The sequence below is a fragment of the Zonotrichia albicollis genome, chromosome 1 (genome assembly GCF_047830755.1).
Source record: "Zonotrichia albicollis isolate bZonAlb1 chromosome 1, bZonAlb1.hap1, whole genome shotgun sequence".
Lineage (NCBI taxonomy): Eukaryota > Metazoa > Chordata > Aves > Passeriformes > Passerellidae > Zonotrichia > Zonotrichia albicollis.
Genome location: NC_133819.1, coordinates 78,916,779 through 78,933,622, shown reverse-complemented (window position 1 = coordinate 78,933,622; position 16,844 = coordinate 78,916,779). Strand labels below are relative to the sequence as shown.

General features: G+C 33.1%; 1 long non-coding RNA gene across 2 annotated transcripts in view; it reads left to right on the top strand.

Moving 5' to 3' along the window:
• Positions 1-625: 625 nt before the first annotated feature.
• Positions 626-16,844, top strand: part of LOC141725312 (uncharacterized) — a 45,699-nt gene continuing 29,480 nt past the window's right edge. The window contains exon 1 of one of the 2 annotated variants that reach the window (XR_012577175.1): positions 626-729. This is a non-coding gene — a long non-coding RNA (uncharacterized LOC141725312). The remainder of the gene's footprint in view (positions 730-16,844) is intronic. The other variant, XR_012577176.1, reaches the window with a different exon arrangement.

Below are 16,844 nucleotides of genomic sequence, written 5' to 3'. Positions count from 1 at the left end.
ATAGAAACTTACAAAAATATGTGCCAAATGAGGTTGATCCTAAGTTGTGATGGTCTAAGAGATCAAATAATTCAGACTGTTGATGAGGTTCTTTTCGATATACAGCAATATCTTGAACTTGCAAAAGTATCTATTGAAAAATGGAAAGGTATGTTTTCTTTCTTGAAGGAAAAGCATATATTGCATGTCAACAGTGAGGTCTACTGTGAAATTTAATGCAAATACTCACTTGCATTTCTACACCAAAACCTCATTCTGAGTCATGCAGACTTTTTGACAGAGACTCACATTTTTGTACACTTCTTACATTTACAAAGATACCAAAGATAACAGAATTTATGTCTTTTGTTTTTAAGGTGATTTCCAAAACATTTCTAAAGGAGTTATGTTGTCATTAATTCTGTATAGTATTTTAAGTATTTAAGATAATAATCTGAATGTTGTTTATAGTTAGGTTTGTTAAGACAAACCCTCAGAATTCCATAGCATTTGCATTTTCACATACTAGAAATTTACCTAGATCTGTTTACTCATGTATTTGGTTTGAATTATTTCAAGTTCTCAGAATTTTCTGTGTTCAAATGGCCATCTTTGGGACTCATTCTTGTTTATTTATTTTTTTACTTTTAGTTTATTTCAAGAAAGAAAAGGCAAAGAAGAAAAAAGAAAAATGAAAATAGTTCCTGTCAGAATAAGAAGGTTTAGACATCCATTCATCCTGGAGGGCAGGTAACCTCTCTCAAACAACTCTCCACCTTTAGTTGTCAATGTATTGACGTGTTGCCAATTGGTGCCAATGGCACACCTCTGTAGTTAGCATCACCTCTACTACAGAACAGACTCAAAATGCTTTTGTGGGAATGTTTACACAGCTATGTATGCATGTATTTAAAAGCATATGACCGAATTTACTTAACCTGCACAAAGTTAAGAACTGGGAAACCACTTGAGAATGGAATGCAAAGGCTTCTCCAACCGATACTCTAGTGTGAATATTGAATAAACATAATATGTAAGGGTCATTCATCAAGAGACCTTTGCAGGGTTCCCAATGACATATGAACAGAATGCAAAGCAAAGTTCTGGAAAAAGAAATTAAATGAAAATTCAATCTATACACCTGTTAGTATTTTATTCATAGTGTGAAGAACATGATGTGGGGGTAAGCTGCTTCCATTAAGTCCATCCAATCAAGGACCTTTTGCAGTTCCAAAGGCAACAAGTAAAGAGGGAGACAATAACCAAAATCACATGGAGATGTAAGCTTAGTAAATCAGGGAGAGAGGATACATGGTCAGATAATAAAGTCTCCAGTTACTAAGTGATAGGCCATCAAGGAACTCAACACACAACTTTGGAGAGGGCCATATGCTAATTTTAACTGATAAGAAAAGGAAAATTAAAGGAATATTGAGGTTGAGATACTCCGTTTACATTTGTTGGTCCATGCAAAACTTAGGAAGAAATTTTTAAGCGAATGGTCATGAGGAAGAACAAGGTTACAGTAGTTTGGTGAAACTTCTCATTTCTAATGCTGTAGCTTTCAAAGGACAACTCTGTTTCTAACCAAAATGCCAAAGACCATACCAAAATTTTCTGGAAGAAAAACCTTTTCTCATAAGAATTTATTTTTCTTATTTAATATATTTGGTAGTGAAAAATAATGAATATAAAATAATGTAGTGTCAACAAGAGAAGAAATATTAAAGTTATTTAAAGCAAATATTTAATTATTTGACAGATAACAAGTATCAAAGGATTTCATGTCTTCTTACTCTCTTATTATAGGGAAAGTCATATATGTATATCCAAAATATGCAATTTAAAAAGCTATATAACATCACGGAGTTTTTTTCCTGTGTTGAAGAATAAATTTCTCTTTGTATTTAAGACTTGTCATTTGTTTCCTAGTGCAAGAGTCAATACGTTCTGTAAAATTTAGTGTTTTCCTATGAAAGAGCAGTGGTCCTGCTGTATAATTATATTCCTGGAAGTTGAGACAAAGTTATTGTTGAAATAGTTGCATTGGTTTATTGGGTTTTTTGTTTTTTGTTTTTTTTTTTTTTTTTTTTTTTTTTTGTTTTTTGTTTTTTTTTTTTTTTTTGTTTGTTTGGGTTGTTTTTTGTTTTTTGTTTTTTTTTGTGGGGTTTTTTGTTTTGTTTGGTTGTTGTTGGTTTCAGGGGATTTTTTTCTTTTGGTCTTTTTTGTTTTTTCTGAGTTTTTTTAGCTCTTTTTACATTTTTTTTATTAGGAGTTCTATGTAGACTTCTCTGGGGACAAAGTGAAATAGGTAATGTTTTACATTCTGTCAGACTTCGATCAGAACCTGTTGCTTGTAGCACATCTTTCATTCTTTGATTTTTGGTGTTGAGACTGTAAAGCATTCCAATGGAAAATTCTTTAAAAAGCGTTTGCAGCCTTAAGAAATGTCCAAGAAGATAGTTTGTAAAAAAGATATGTCACATAGTAAAAAAAGATATGTCACAAAGTATTCAATTAGAATTTTGCAACAATGGCTAGAATTTAAAAAATTTACCATTTTACTCCATCTTCAAACTCTTTTGAATTTGAAATAATTTCGTGTTTTTCCTGTCTTTCTCCTGATCAATTACTTTGTTGATACTGAAAATCCACTTTTCAAGGGTTTTTTTATATGTTATATAACAAAAATCACCTTGGGTTAGAGTAGAATATCCACCTCTTTAGATTTCAAAATTGATAGATGTGTGAGGTAGAACTGTATCTCTCTCATGTTCTTTGTCCCAGACTTTAGATGCAAAATGAAAGCTTTATTATAAAAAAAAATTCTCCTCCTACAACTGTAACTATTTTTCTGGATCTTGTCAGTTATTGATGGCTTCATTTCTGAAAATGTTCATGTATTTTATAAAGTGAATTACTACCTACTTCTGCTGGTAGAACAAATTTGGAGGCAGTGAACAAATATCTAACATGCAATTTCTGTTGCAAGCACTTTTCTTCCACTACATTTTTAAAATAAAGAAATCATTATTAATCCAATTGTGCAAAATTGAACTCCTTACAGAATCTTCCTGGAGGTTTCTTCTTTCTATATATGCTGTTAATCCTGTTTGTGCAGAAAAAAGTGAATTATGCCTACAGCACTGATATTACTTAACCATGAGTAAAATCTGTTTCAATAGTATGAAAACAAATGCTCCCTTTTGAGAGTCAAAAGTGATCAAGAGTTAGTTTCCCTCATCCCTCCTGTTCTTTGTTCTAAGTGGCTATGCTACCATGAGAAATACTAAAAGCAGTGAAGGGAAGCCAGTGACACAAAAAGGAAGCATAAATTAAAAAGACTGATAAGCAATGAAGTATTTACAGTACACGTATTTTGTATGTCAGTTATACCAGCTGGAAAGATGAGGTAAATTTTTTGCAAGGAGCCGTTGTACATTGATTTTAGTATTATTGAAAAATGACTTAAACGTCATAAAAAAACAAACCAAACCAAACCAAACCAAATATTTACTGTAATGAAGTTTTTTTTCTTCCGTTATTTATGACCAGTACTTGTCTGCTGTGAGAGAACTGGGCTACATTAGCCAAAATATTTTGATTCTATTAATTATTTATAAAGCTCTACAGGTGATTACAAGAACAAGTCATTTTTCCAATTAAACAGATCTGTAAGTTTTCACATTCTTGCATTTTAAAGAGCATTTAGATAATTCTGAAACAGAAGGTGAAGATGGGATGAGTTACCTAGTCTGCAGATGAGTATTTTTTCACATCCAAAAGGACCCATGAGATTCTCTCACTCTCTGGAATTGAGTTGCATACAATTGACAATATTCATGGTTACAGATCTCCAGAAACCTGTGAATTGCAATTTTTAATTTTGTTACAAATTTTCATGTTTCCTTGTTTTAGTCCCCCAAATTATAACCTGGAGAAAACCTTTGTAGTTCTTTGTGAGAAAAAGCTCTCTCAGTTATTAATTTAGTGTGGTACTGTGAGTTGAAATATATTTTGTTCAGAAGTTCCTATTGTGAATGTTTTAATTGTTCAGGTGTGTTAAAAGGCATTTGATGTTTTAAGGGATTGAGGGGAAACTAATTAAATAACAGTGAGACTGAAGGAAGAGAAGTTTTATATTAGCACTTTTATTCCCACATTTGAGTACGTTCTGTCATGTTGTTGAATGTGACACTTCACCAAAAATTAGAATATTTTTTTTGAGTAAAATATGAATGTTCATTTTCATGCACCACCCATGGCTTTCAGTCTTCTGAACAAACTGTACACTGACTGGAGGACATTTTTCTTTATGCATGCAGCATTTTCCATTGCCATTATTAAGCTTCACTTGTAGTTTGGCAGTGAGGCTATGGAGCAGCAGTTAATAAAATAACTTATTTCTTCAGTGTGACAATTCTAAATTCATTTTCTCTTATAGTGAACAAAAATGAAAGAATCAACATTTAGTAACTCATAAGAACATCCGTAATTGTAATCTTAGCTTTACGTGACGTACCTGTTGCTCACTTTTCAGTTATTATTGCTTATTCCCAGAAAATAGACTCCAGTTGTACCACTGTTCTAAATGTAGTGCTCACTGTTCTAAATGAAGTGCTCTTATAGGTGTATAATAAGTATAATTTCAAGTGAATATAATCAGTATAATTTCAGGTCTGTTTATTCACAGAATGAGTTCACTCCAGTGAAATATGAAATGGCTGATCATATATTTTCATACTTATTTCAGGACTCAGGTTAATTAGCAATATGAGTTCTTGTGAACATTTTATACCCATACTTCAAAGCTGGTATCTCACTGACATCCCATTCATGTCCATGGGTTTAGTGTCTACTTTTTCTAAAGCTATCTGTGCTCTTTAAAGTGCTATTCCATCAGTTCACAGAGTATTGAGAATTCCACAGCTACAAGAAAAATGAAGGTAAGCCTCAGGTTTCAATTAATTTAAATCTCATAAACAACAACAACAAAAAATCCTATTGGAGTGAAGATAATAATTATATAAAAAAATTCATTTGCAAGATGGTAGACAACACAGTGACAGACCTTTGTGGTTGTTTTGTCTCTTTAACATGTAGACTAATGTTAGAAAATAATACAATTTGGAGTGAATGTCACTGGAACCATATCTAACATTTTGAAAAATGAGCTAGCACCTCTATAGTGTAGTTCACAATCATTCTGTCCTGAGCAAAAAAAGGCATTGGTCTCAAATTTAAAGATTCATCATGTTTGAATCAAGAATGCTCAGATTATAGATGAATCACAATATAAAACATAAGAACATATGTTAAGCTGAAATCCAACAGACTCCTAAATATTTCAGAGAAACTTATAACCATGAATACTTTCTGGTGCTTATATTTACTATCTCATTCCTCCTGCTCCATTACTTTGAAGTACAGCCCTATAATAGATATTCTGGAAAACAGAGCTGTAAGAATTCATCATGAGCTACTTGCATCAGGTTATTACATTTTTTCAGTACCTCATTCCTTTCCAGACTAATGACCCCAGATTCAGACATTTCAGCTATGGCTAAACCAAGGAAACAGGGCTAACACTGTGGGGGCACTACATTGCATGCCACTCCATGGCTGCTCTGCTTGCACTTACCCTGGGGTGGTTTTAGTCTCTGTCAAATTGGTGCACTCTGAAATGGTGCCCAGGCATGATTTCAGTGACCAGCACAAGACAGGGGCTATCCCCAGCTTGTAACATGGATTACTTCTGTCTGTCTCTTGTAGGAGAGAAAGGTATGTAACTATATGAAGACAAGCTCAATTTCACTATTTCGCTTTACAGGCAGAGAACAGTTGCTGACCTGTTGTACTCAGTACCATAATTTTCAGCTTTTTTGGAAACATTGATAAATTCCTTTGAGCAATACATTTTAGAGTTTATCTTTTTTGTCCCACAATAGATTTTAATCTGAAAAGATAATCCCTGTGCCCTGTGTATTCCTTCTTCCTCATGTTAAAAAGGAATTCCAACATTTATAGAAGATGGTTTCCTTGCTTCTCTCTTATTGTTTTCAAGGGTGGCACATCCATCACCTCTCCGGGCTACCTGTTGCAATAATTCACCATCCTTATCATAAAAATATCTTCCTTGCATCAAATCTGAATCTCCCCTCTTCTAGTTTAAAGCTGTTACCCTTTGTCCAGTCCCAACAGGTCCTGCTAATAGACTTAATCCTTCTTACAGGGCTCCTCTAAACATTGAAAAGACACAATAAGGTCACCCCAGAGGCTTCTCTTCTTCCCCCTTCTCCCCTGACAGATAGACCTAGGCTGTATGTGAAGATGGGAAAGCCTACTTCCAGTGTGAACAGCCACTCTTAAGACTTGGCAGTTGAGGTAAAGAAAGCATGGACATGTTGGAAGCTCTTTGAAAGAATCACTACTTGGAAACCTCCAGTTTGCTGAGGTAAAGAAAGCATGGACATGTTTCCTTTCAGAGAAAGGAAAAACAATTCTTATCATTTGCCGTGCTTGTGTTTGTGCCAAAGATGGAATATGGAATGTGGAATGGAATATGGAGATTTTTTACCCAAAGTGATGGTGTTTTGTTTCCTCGGCCTATCCGGGCCAAGCATGTGTGTGTGTCGGGACTGTGAGCTGACAGTCACAAGATTCTGTGCAGTTGTGTGCAGAGATGAGCGCTTGGCAGATTCAGTTTAGATGTAATGTAATATAGTGAAATATAGTAGAGAATAATATAGTATGATAAAGTAATTAATTAGCCTTCTGATAAGATGGAGACAGATGCATTTCTCTCCCCCTATCTAGGTTGCCTGCAAATTCGATACTCATTGGCTCTGGTATTAAAGAAAGAAATGTCTATAGCCTGTTAAAGTTAAAACCTTTCTTTACAAATTTTGATACAGATTATTTGATGGGTGTTCTTGCCATGGATGAACAAACGTAAACCTCCTATGCTTATAGATTTGATCAAAGGAAATGTTCTTAGGTAAAAAGAATTTTTTAAAATTGTTTTAACAGATTCACATGGATTATTTGTAGTCTTATTGCTCAAGGAAAAAAAAGATACCAGAAAACTCATGGGGGGAGAGCCTTGAGGAAAAAGTAGTCACATGGTGATATTTATTGGACAGCAGCAACTAAGGAATTGATGAATGAATATTATGAGATAAAACTTCAGAGAGAAGAAGCAAATTAGCACAGAAAGAGGCAAATTAGAGAAATCTGATTATATGGTGCCTCAAGAATATATAGGCTTGAGAGAAGTCAGGATAAAAAACAGCTTTTAGAAATAAATTCTGGGCAATAGAAGCCACAGCATATAAAGTAAATTTGAGCAGGAAAGTTCTTGAAATTAATTGGTCCACTTGGATGAACAACTGAAATCTGAGAGGAAAAAAATAGCAAAAATAAAATGTGTAATGGAAAGAAGCAAAACTAAAAACAACTTCAAGAAGTGAAACAGAGCCCTTAACTTGATTATAGTGTCTAACCACATCAATTGGGAATGGATGACAGCATTTCTGAAATGAAGAAAATAGTTCTTTAGTTCAGTAATAGGTGTGAATGAAAAAGCCGGCCACTAATCTACATTTATACACTTGCATATTAGCAAATTGACCCGTAACAAGTCATAAATATAAATAGATTTAAATATAACTTCGATTTAAATTTAAATATAATTATGCTGAGATTTAAAATATACTGCCTTGACTTCCACTGGAAATCAATTGACAACGTATTTAGTGAACTGGAAAATTCTTAATATTTTTAAGAATTATTTATATTAGAAAAATTGCTTTCATACATCTAATATTTCTCTCCTGAACAGTAGGCATGAAGAACACTGTAAAGTACAAGATTTAAAATGTCTGACTATGGTGAGGTGATACTGTTAGGATGTGTTTAGCTGTATAAACCACAAGCACATCCAAGACCCAGGTGCACACTACATACTGACTTTTGCAAGAATGAAATCTGAAGATACATATTTTTCTCTATGATTTAGAAAAATAAAAGTAAAAGCCAGCTAGGGGCAAGCTTCCAAACACAGACTCCTGGAAATGTTAGAACATTTCTGAACAACATTCTTAATATAGCTGTTTGAGCATAATATACAGGCTCCCTAGTCTTTGGTAGCAGTAGTATCCAAAATGTCTTAGTACATTAAAGGCCACTTTATTAAAAGAACCTGGGAAATTAAAATTAAGAAAACTGACTGAGAATTCTTCAGCAATTGGATCATCATGTGCCAAACTGTGTACTCTCTTGTAAGTGACCTAGGTCAGGTCTTGTATAACAAAATTATTTTTCTTCATAATCTTCAAAAGGACAAAAGAATGTTACTTTGCCTTATATTTACACTTTTACTTTGAAGTGTCTGAAGTTTTCTTGTTACTTTTGTAGCAAGAAAATCACTTTTAGAGTTCATCGACTTTCAAGCGGTACTGTTACATGTAGACTCAATGACCCCATAAACTTACAAAGAATTTTCCAGGATTCTTATCTCTGTTTAATGAATCTGCTGGTAGGACCTACCATACTATGCGGTTCAGCCGTGTAAGGAACCATATTTTTCATAAGAATAAAAATTTATTTCAGTGACCATTAATCTTTACCAGTTACCTTATAGGAGATAATTTTAATAGGTCAGATGTTTGGAAAACCAAAATGCAACAAAAGAAATCACTATCTTTCCACAGAAACACTTAAGGCTAAAGATGGTCTTTGAGTAAACAATTCATTGTGATTTTTTTGTTCAGCTCTAATTAAGGTTTTCTGCTAGCAGGATATGTTTGTGACATTATAAAGTCACAGATTACACAGAATTGTATTTTCAGCACTAGTTAAATGAAAGTTTTAATTTATTTGATTTACACACCACAGAAACTTAGTTTTCTTTGGTTTTCATAGTACAGTATTTTAGTTTAATAGCAGTGGAAGAATGCCAAATGACAGGAAGCTATTTTTTCTTCCTACTGTTGATTATGGCTCATATTAAAAAATTATGACTATGTAGTGTGTTACATATCCATAAACTGTTTAATCTTGTTCTTTATGTAGAGCTACATAGTTGTTTTATTGATGTATGGAAGGTGACACAACCTTGTTTTGTGGTGGTGGTGATAACTTGTCATTAGTACAGCAATATGAAGCAAAATTTATTTATCCATGTGTCCAAGGACAGACCTTCAAAGTGAGCTACCATAGGCAAAGTACTAGAAAATAGTGAACACCTCATCTACATGATACTTTTTCAAATATTAATCTATTTTTTGCCTTCTAATGGCTGTTGCTGTTAGGCATTTTGTTCATATAGACCAGTGGGAAAGGTGTTCAAAAATTGGTGTCATGGGCTTTAGTTTCTGAACGCAAAATTTGCCAACTTCAATAAATAGATGTTTTAATTAGCAACTTCTTGATATTAAAGCAGTTTCTCCATGTTTTCAACATAAGGAAATAAAAGCATATGTAAAAATTACCCCAAGAAAATTACAGAGAAGGGTGAATTCTTAGTACTGCTAGGAGAAGAGTAAAATTTTCTGTGGTGACTAGATGGAACATTGCCTACTGGAGTTTTTTGGTTTGTTTTTTTTTTTTTTTTTTTGTACTTTTGCAGAGGAACCAATTCCAGAGAATGAAAGGAGATATTACTGTATCTTAATGAGCTAATAACACCCAGCATTTTTTTCTCATTATTCTAGATTAGTATTTAGCTGTTATCAGAAAATTTCTGCCTTGCATAAGCACACATGTACACTCTCTCCTTTAAAAGAAAGTGCTATGTGGCCTAGTTCTGATCCATCCATCTGCTTTGTGCAACTGCATCTAAGAAGAAAAACCTTCAAAAAGCAACATATCTGCCTACTGGGTTACTGAAGGATTCATCTTCAAAAAGAATCTTCAAATGTTATTTACAATTGCCAAGAAATTTGTATCCTGTTAATTTTCCTGTTCAGTTTTCTACTTTGTGGCAGATTGCCACAATCTAAACCACCTTTTGGTTAATGAGGTAGAACTGATTTTCAAACATGGAAAATACTCATAAATATTCAAAAGAGAGAGATGTTGATTAAAGAGGAGTTTGGTAATATTTTCCATTTCCTCCTATTGGGAACTGTAATCCTAACACTCCCTTTACTTTTTTGAAGACCTGGCAGTTAGAGCTCAGTTAGTGACTTCAATACTCAGGCTCTGCTGTCTTTGCTGTTAAATTAGGCAGCACATGAAGTCAGTATATTTTGAACTCAGGGTATATTTTAGCCATGTAAGCTAATTAATAAAGTGACGTTTTAGTGGTACATTTATTTCTTTCTTGTAAAAAATGTCACACGAATCTAGAACAAGGAATCAGCAAGATAATTAAGATAAAATTTTCAAATATAATTAGAAAATAAATTTAATTTCATGGAATGGTAGAATTGTTAGGGTTTGAAGGTCCTCAAAGATCATTTTATTCCAACCCCCCATCTCCCCATGGGCAGGGATGCCACTCACTAGATCATGCTGCTAAAGACTCCATCCAACACTGCCTTGAATACTTCCATGGATGGGGCATCCACAAATTCTCTGGACAACCAGTTCTGGTGTTTCACCATCCTCTGAGTGAGTAAAGAATTTCTACCAAAATATATAAAACCATGAAATCTGATCTCCAGTGTGCAAGTCCAGCAATGATTACTGATGTGGGGTATAAATTTGTGTTTAAAGCAATTCAACCTTGAACTTCTATTGGTACACTCTATTTAATATTATACCACATCTAAAAGACTCATCCTAATTACATATTGCCATTCAAACTGTGTGCACTATTTTCTGTAAAACAATAATGTTCCTCCTAAAATTGATTATATTTTTTTTCTCATTGTTTGACAAAACCAAAAATGTACACACACATGTATCCCCTCCACCTGTATCTGACTATTTTGCCTATTTATAACTAGTAAATATTCCAAACTAAAAGCAGCCATAATTAGAATTAAGGTTTTAAAACTAATTTCACTATAAGATTGATGTTGCAGCTACATTTATGCTAAAATACTTATTTGAAATTGCACAAATTAAAAATTGCTGTTTAACAGTAGTGTCAAAGAAAGCATATCAGTGTTCAAATGCTAAATAACATTAGCTTATTCAATTTCTTAGACCCTGATTCAAAACTTTCCTGAAAAATTTGTTAAAAGTCTCAGTTAATCTACTTTGGATTTATATTTATTTTTTGTTTTGTTTTGTTTTGCTTTGTGGGTTTTTTAAAATTTTTTTTAATTTGTCTGAGGCTTTTTGATGTTTGCTTATTCTTTTTTTTTTTTTTTTTTTAATAAAGCAAGTTGAACATAATTCTGGTTGTCATAGTTACAGTTTGAAGTTTTTGGGGGAGTACATTTTCAGTCAGGTCAAAATCTGAACTCTTAAATGTAGTATAGTATATTTAGAATTATGTTGCTCACGAATCTCATTAAAACATCAGAGATTTTTAAATGTTTGTGTGTGCTGTGTGATATCACTAATATTTTCTCCTTCCTTGAAGTCACAAATAATTTTGTTGTAATTAAATAAATGGGATTATATGTTTTGGAAAAAACATTGATCTATATTGTATATATATGATGATAATTATGCAGATACATGGAAAAATAATTAGAATTAATAAATCTATTTATTATTTAACTGTGATCTTTGTGTAATTGTTTCAAATGTAAAACATTTAAAATTGCAAGGTGTATAAAAAGTAAATTTTGCTCAGCCTTCTGGAAAGTTCCATGATAAATAAGCAAAGCTTACTTAGTGTTTTTAAGTTGTATTTCTTCTGAAATAAAATTAAGTAGGTAATGTGTTGGTCATTGACCTTTAGTTAGATATTCAATTTCTACTTAGAACTATTTCAATACTAGCATTGTGTGCATTCAGTAGTCACATGCACATATAAATGAGCATTTGGAAATGCAACACTTATAGTAACTGTATCTTAAATGTGTCTTTACATTTTTTTAGCTACTAGTTAATAAAAAACCAACGTATATCTATACAGGGAATGACAGAATCCCAGTGACATCTTGCAAATCATTAAGATTTCTTTGCAATTGAAGCAGTTTTTTCTCATCTCCAAATACCTGTTTTCCTGACTCCAGAGCTGAACTGCATTAGCCAAGAGAGATAGAAGCCAGATAGTCACCAGCTTTATATATATATATAATGATGCCTTTTTTTTTTTAGGCTGTAACTGCTGGTCAGATTGCTCTGCTCTGCTGAGAGTCATTTCTCTTCCCATAGCTTGAAAATCACCCCTTTGATTTTCAAGCAGTTCCATTTCCAAGTTTCAAAGTGATAGGAACATAGAAAAATGTAGGAATGGCCATGATTAAAAGTATATTTTTCAGGTGTACTTACTAGCATTGGATCTGCATTTACAAATGAAGCTGCATGTTCAGACCAGAAATGGTTTGTGCCCCACTGGCTCAGAGCACAGGTGAAATTAGTATGATAGCTTCCTCATAACCCTACATTAAGGTCTTTTTTCTTTTCTCATATTCAGCTGTAAATCTTTTTCTTACTTTCAGTGATTTTTTCAAGTCCACAGCATCTATTCTCTTCCACTGAATTTGTTTCTGCAGATGGCACAACACATTTTGGAAATAATATTTACCAAATTGAAATGAACTCACAATGGACATGGGAAATGTGAGAACTTTTAAAGTCTGAAAATCACATTTGTTCTCACTTTTGATCCAAGAGTCTCTAGTGAAAAAGATGCACAAAGTTACCATTGACTTTCTAACAGCTCTGTGCTGAAATCCAATGTGTAGGCACTAAAGGCACGGACTGGTTAATTGCCGGTATGAAGCACTGATATATCTTGTGGTGTAAAAAATTATGAAATTTTTTTTTTGTTTATACATAATTTTTTTGATCAAAGAAATTTAAATATATGGTGTACTTGCTTTTTTTTCCCAACAATTTTTCCCTAAATTAAAAATCCAAAAGTATTTAGAAAATTATTATCACTCTGGATGCCTGGATAAGTGATAAAGTCATTAATTTCTGTGTATTTTTCCCTAAGAACTATCATAACTATTTTCTTGAGGTATGATGCTAACTATGAAAACATCTGTATTGCATTGCAGGTAGTAATTATCCTAAGATTTCATTATTTTTAGCTACTTCTATATAAAAATCATAAGTAGACAATTGCAATTGTATGCTGGTACCTCATTTTGTGTTTCCTTTTTATTTTCTTTCTTTCTCTTTCCTTAATCTGATTTTAAAGCTTCTTTCACTGCAGCATCTTATTACTATTAATTTTTTGACACAAACCTGTGTTCTTGGAAGGTCACATTTTAAATTTTGGAGACATTTTTCTGACCATAAAGTGCAATCTGCCATATTAAGGAAAGATCATGGCATACAGAACTGTGTGATTTTTTTTTTTTCCTCTTCATTATCACTTAATTTTCTGAATTTCAGGGGATTATAGCAGGTTCTGATGGCTCCAATTTAATATTTATCACGGCAGTAAAGGTGCACTGAAGTTCCTTATACATGAGAGGAATTTATTCATAACTGATTTCTGCCTTAATAAAAATGTTATCTGGTATTAGTACCCTTATATTTTTGTATTTAAGGAGTCTAAAAATGCTTCCTGTGTGTTCTCCAAAACCAAAATGGGATAAACTAAGTCAATGGTTTTCTACATTTGTGCAGAATTTCCTGAGTTTGTCATCACAGAAGAATGCTTGCTCTTTTATTCTGTGATTATATTTTAGTATTTAAATATTTAGTGCTGAGGTATTGACTGGACCAAAACCACGCTCTGACTTGCACCTGAAGAAATGCAGCATTTCTGCCTATTTTAACTGACAACAGCTTTCTCTCTATAAAAGAGCACTCTACAGAGAGATAAGACCTTTTTTCTGCCTTGCTCTTTCACCTCCCAGTGCAAAAATGTGATATCTGTGGAAGCTATGGGGGATTATGATAGAAGTAAATAACACGATCTCCATTTAAATAACTCCTTGAAGCAAGGCCTGCTAGTTTTCCCATGCAAGGCACTTTCTTTTTTTGGATTTATTTTTTTATGTCCTCCTTATCTGAAGCTAAACTATCTTCAGATTTTAGTTAGTGATTTTTGGGAAATGGGAAGGATAACAATAGTTGTAATACACAGACCCGATTTTAAACTGTGTAGGAAAGTTGTGGTAGAAAAGAGTGTCGAGGGCAATGAAATTTGATTGCTCTGAAAAAACAAAGGGAAAGGAGGAAGTAAGGAGGAAATTCTGCCCTTTGGCTGTTATAGGTCATTTAACCAAAGTTGGAAAAAAGATAAAACTGCTTCTTAAATATTTAGTTGCAAAATGCACAATTAAGAACGTTCTTAAGGTTTAAATATCACACATAGTCCTCAAAACCACAATGAAAATCTTTACGCATCTAATACCTACCTATAGGCACTTGAAATTTTGTCAGTGAGTTAGTGTCCAGACAATTTGCTTCCAAATCTTTCCCTACTTGGTAGCACTGAGGAGCTTAATGCATCCTGAATATTTGCCTTCAGCTGGAAACATCTGCATAGGCATTTCACACAGACCAATCCAGAAAGTGTGTCCAGAGTAAAGAAGCAAAGTGCATACCTCCTTTTACTAAAAAAAGCAAGTGGTGCTGCTTTCCCCTCCAGAATATCTTCTTCTACCCATACAAAATATAGTAATGAGCATTTAAAATCAGAATCAGTTCTTGTCTACTGTTGTTTGGACATTTTCAAAAAATTTCTTTTTATTCTTAAATTGACTCTCAAGTGGCTTACAACAAAATTGAACTCTGGCTAATGTTAATAAGTCTAGCAATACAAAAAAAAATTACTGTAAACATTTGCTATCATATGTATTTTAGTCACAAGGGAAAAAAAAAACCAAACTAATTCAGCTCCAGAACCACTGCTTATAAGCAGTACAGTCTGATGCAAAACTGTGATGTGATATGAGGATGGTTGAGATATTATGGTGCATGGATGTTATTTATCTGAGGTCACATAAAGCACAAAATGAGTTTACAGCATGAACGATCACTCTGACTCTGAATTACTGTTATTTACTGCAACATCCTTCTGTAAGGTTTTGTGGAGTTCAAAGGAACATATAGGCCTTTAGAAAGGACGTGGAAATGGAAAGTGATCTGAGTGCAGTCCATTGCAATAAAATGAAAAATTTTTTAGTAGTGTTTTGATGTATATGATTGCAGCTTATGGGAATACATAGTTTTTCTAAGTTTCCTGGTAGTTTTAGAGGCAGTTCCTCACATAATTGTTATCAAAATTATATTACAAAATTATATAATTTTATATTAGTACAGAAAATTGTTGTTATTTAGATGGCTCTGGAGAATGGTCCAAGCCTGTGCAGTTCATCCCCCAAGCTTGTTATACACCCTTTGTACTCTGTTGACTTATTCTAGCAGATGATTTTCCAGAATATCATCCAGTTTAAATTCCAAGAGCAGGGATGGTCCAGAGCATGCCTTTATCTACATAGTGATAAAGTGAATCTTTGTCATCTACAAAGTGAATCTTTTTCATATCATATGCAAAACTGCAGGTGTACTCACTAAAAAATCCCGTTCATGGTACTCTACTTTTGGCTAATGAAGAACATTATTTGGAGGGCAGATATTCCTATGAGCACCATGTGTGTTGTTGCTTGTAATTTCATCATGAATTTTCAGAATTATTCTAATCAAACCTACTATTCTAAACTTAAAAAAATTTTTCTATGTGAAACTAGAGAAATGTGACCAATTTCTGGTCATTGTTAAATTCTTCTTTTACTATAATTCATCAACATTGGGGAAATCACAACCTCCCCATCCCAACTCAATCTTGAAGCAAATAATAAGCAATCAAAATTAAGAAGAGTTCTCATGCTATTTTAAACTAGAAAAAACTTAATTATCACAAAATAATAACATTTTTCTAATTGCTTCCTTAGATAATTTTAATTGTTTCCTGTAATTTTTAGCAAATATGATTAAATATATAAATACTGTCTTAGCTTGCTTAAATTTTAGTGTTTCTTTATTAAAATAAGTGCAGATTTACCAATCAAGACAATTCTGCTAGACTGTCTTAGTGGTTTTAGTATTGAGTGTCCTTGTTACAGTCCAAAGGCATAACACTTCAACATATAAATTTACATAGTTCATTAAGATAGCTGCATCCAACAGCAGAAGTTTTTAATTTTCCATATCTTAGTTACTCTTAAATTATTTGAAATCTTGTATAAGGATAGAAAGAAGAGGAAGAAGAAGCAAGTGAAAAATTGCATTGGTCTTTGTGCCTTTATTTCATGTGCTATGTATGACAAATGTGTTTTGTGGTTTTGCAAGAAAATAATGGCATGACAAATACTTATACTCATTCTATTTTTATTTCTGGTTTTCCTCTCTGAATTTCTCTTTCAAACTCTTCCATTTCTCTGACCTGACCAGTTATGGTCATTTTCTTTTTCTGTGATGTTGCAAGCAAAGAGGTTTTTGCAGTCGTTGTACAAAACATATCTCTTTGTGGTCACTCTCAATGTTAATTTGCTGCTCATGAGACAACACTGCCACTGAACAATGAATGGTTTGAGCAACACAGGATTTAGGAGAACAAATTAATCAAGTACAGGAGCAGGGTAGCAAACTAAAAATAACCTGCCTAAGAACTATTCCCCAGATCCATCTGAATAATTACAGTCTTCCAGAACAATATAACCATTGGCTAGAAATATTTTATAATAGTTATGTGAAGGGTTTCCAATTAGCCTATTAAGAAATTTAGGAAACTTATGCATTTCTGCTTACAATCACAATGATTTCAGAAATTATAT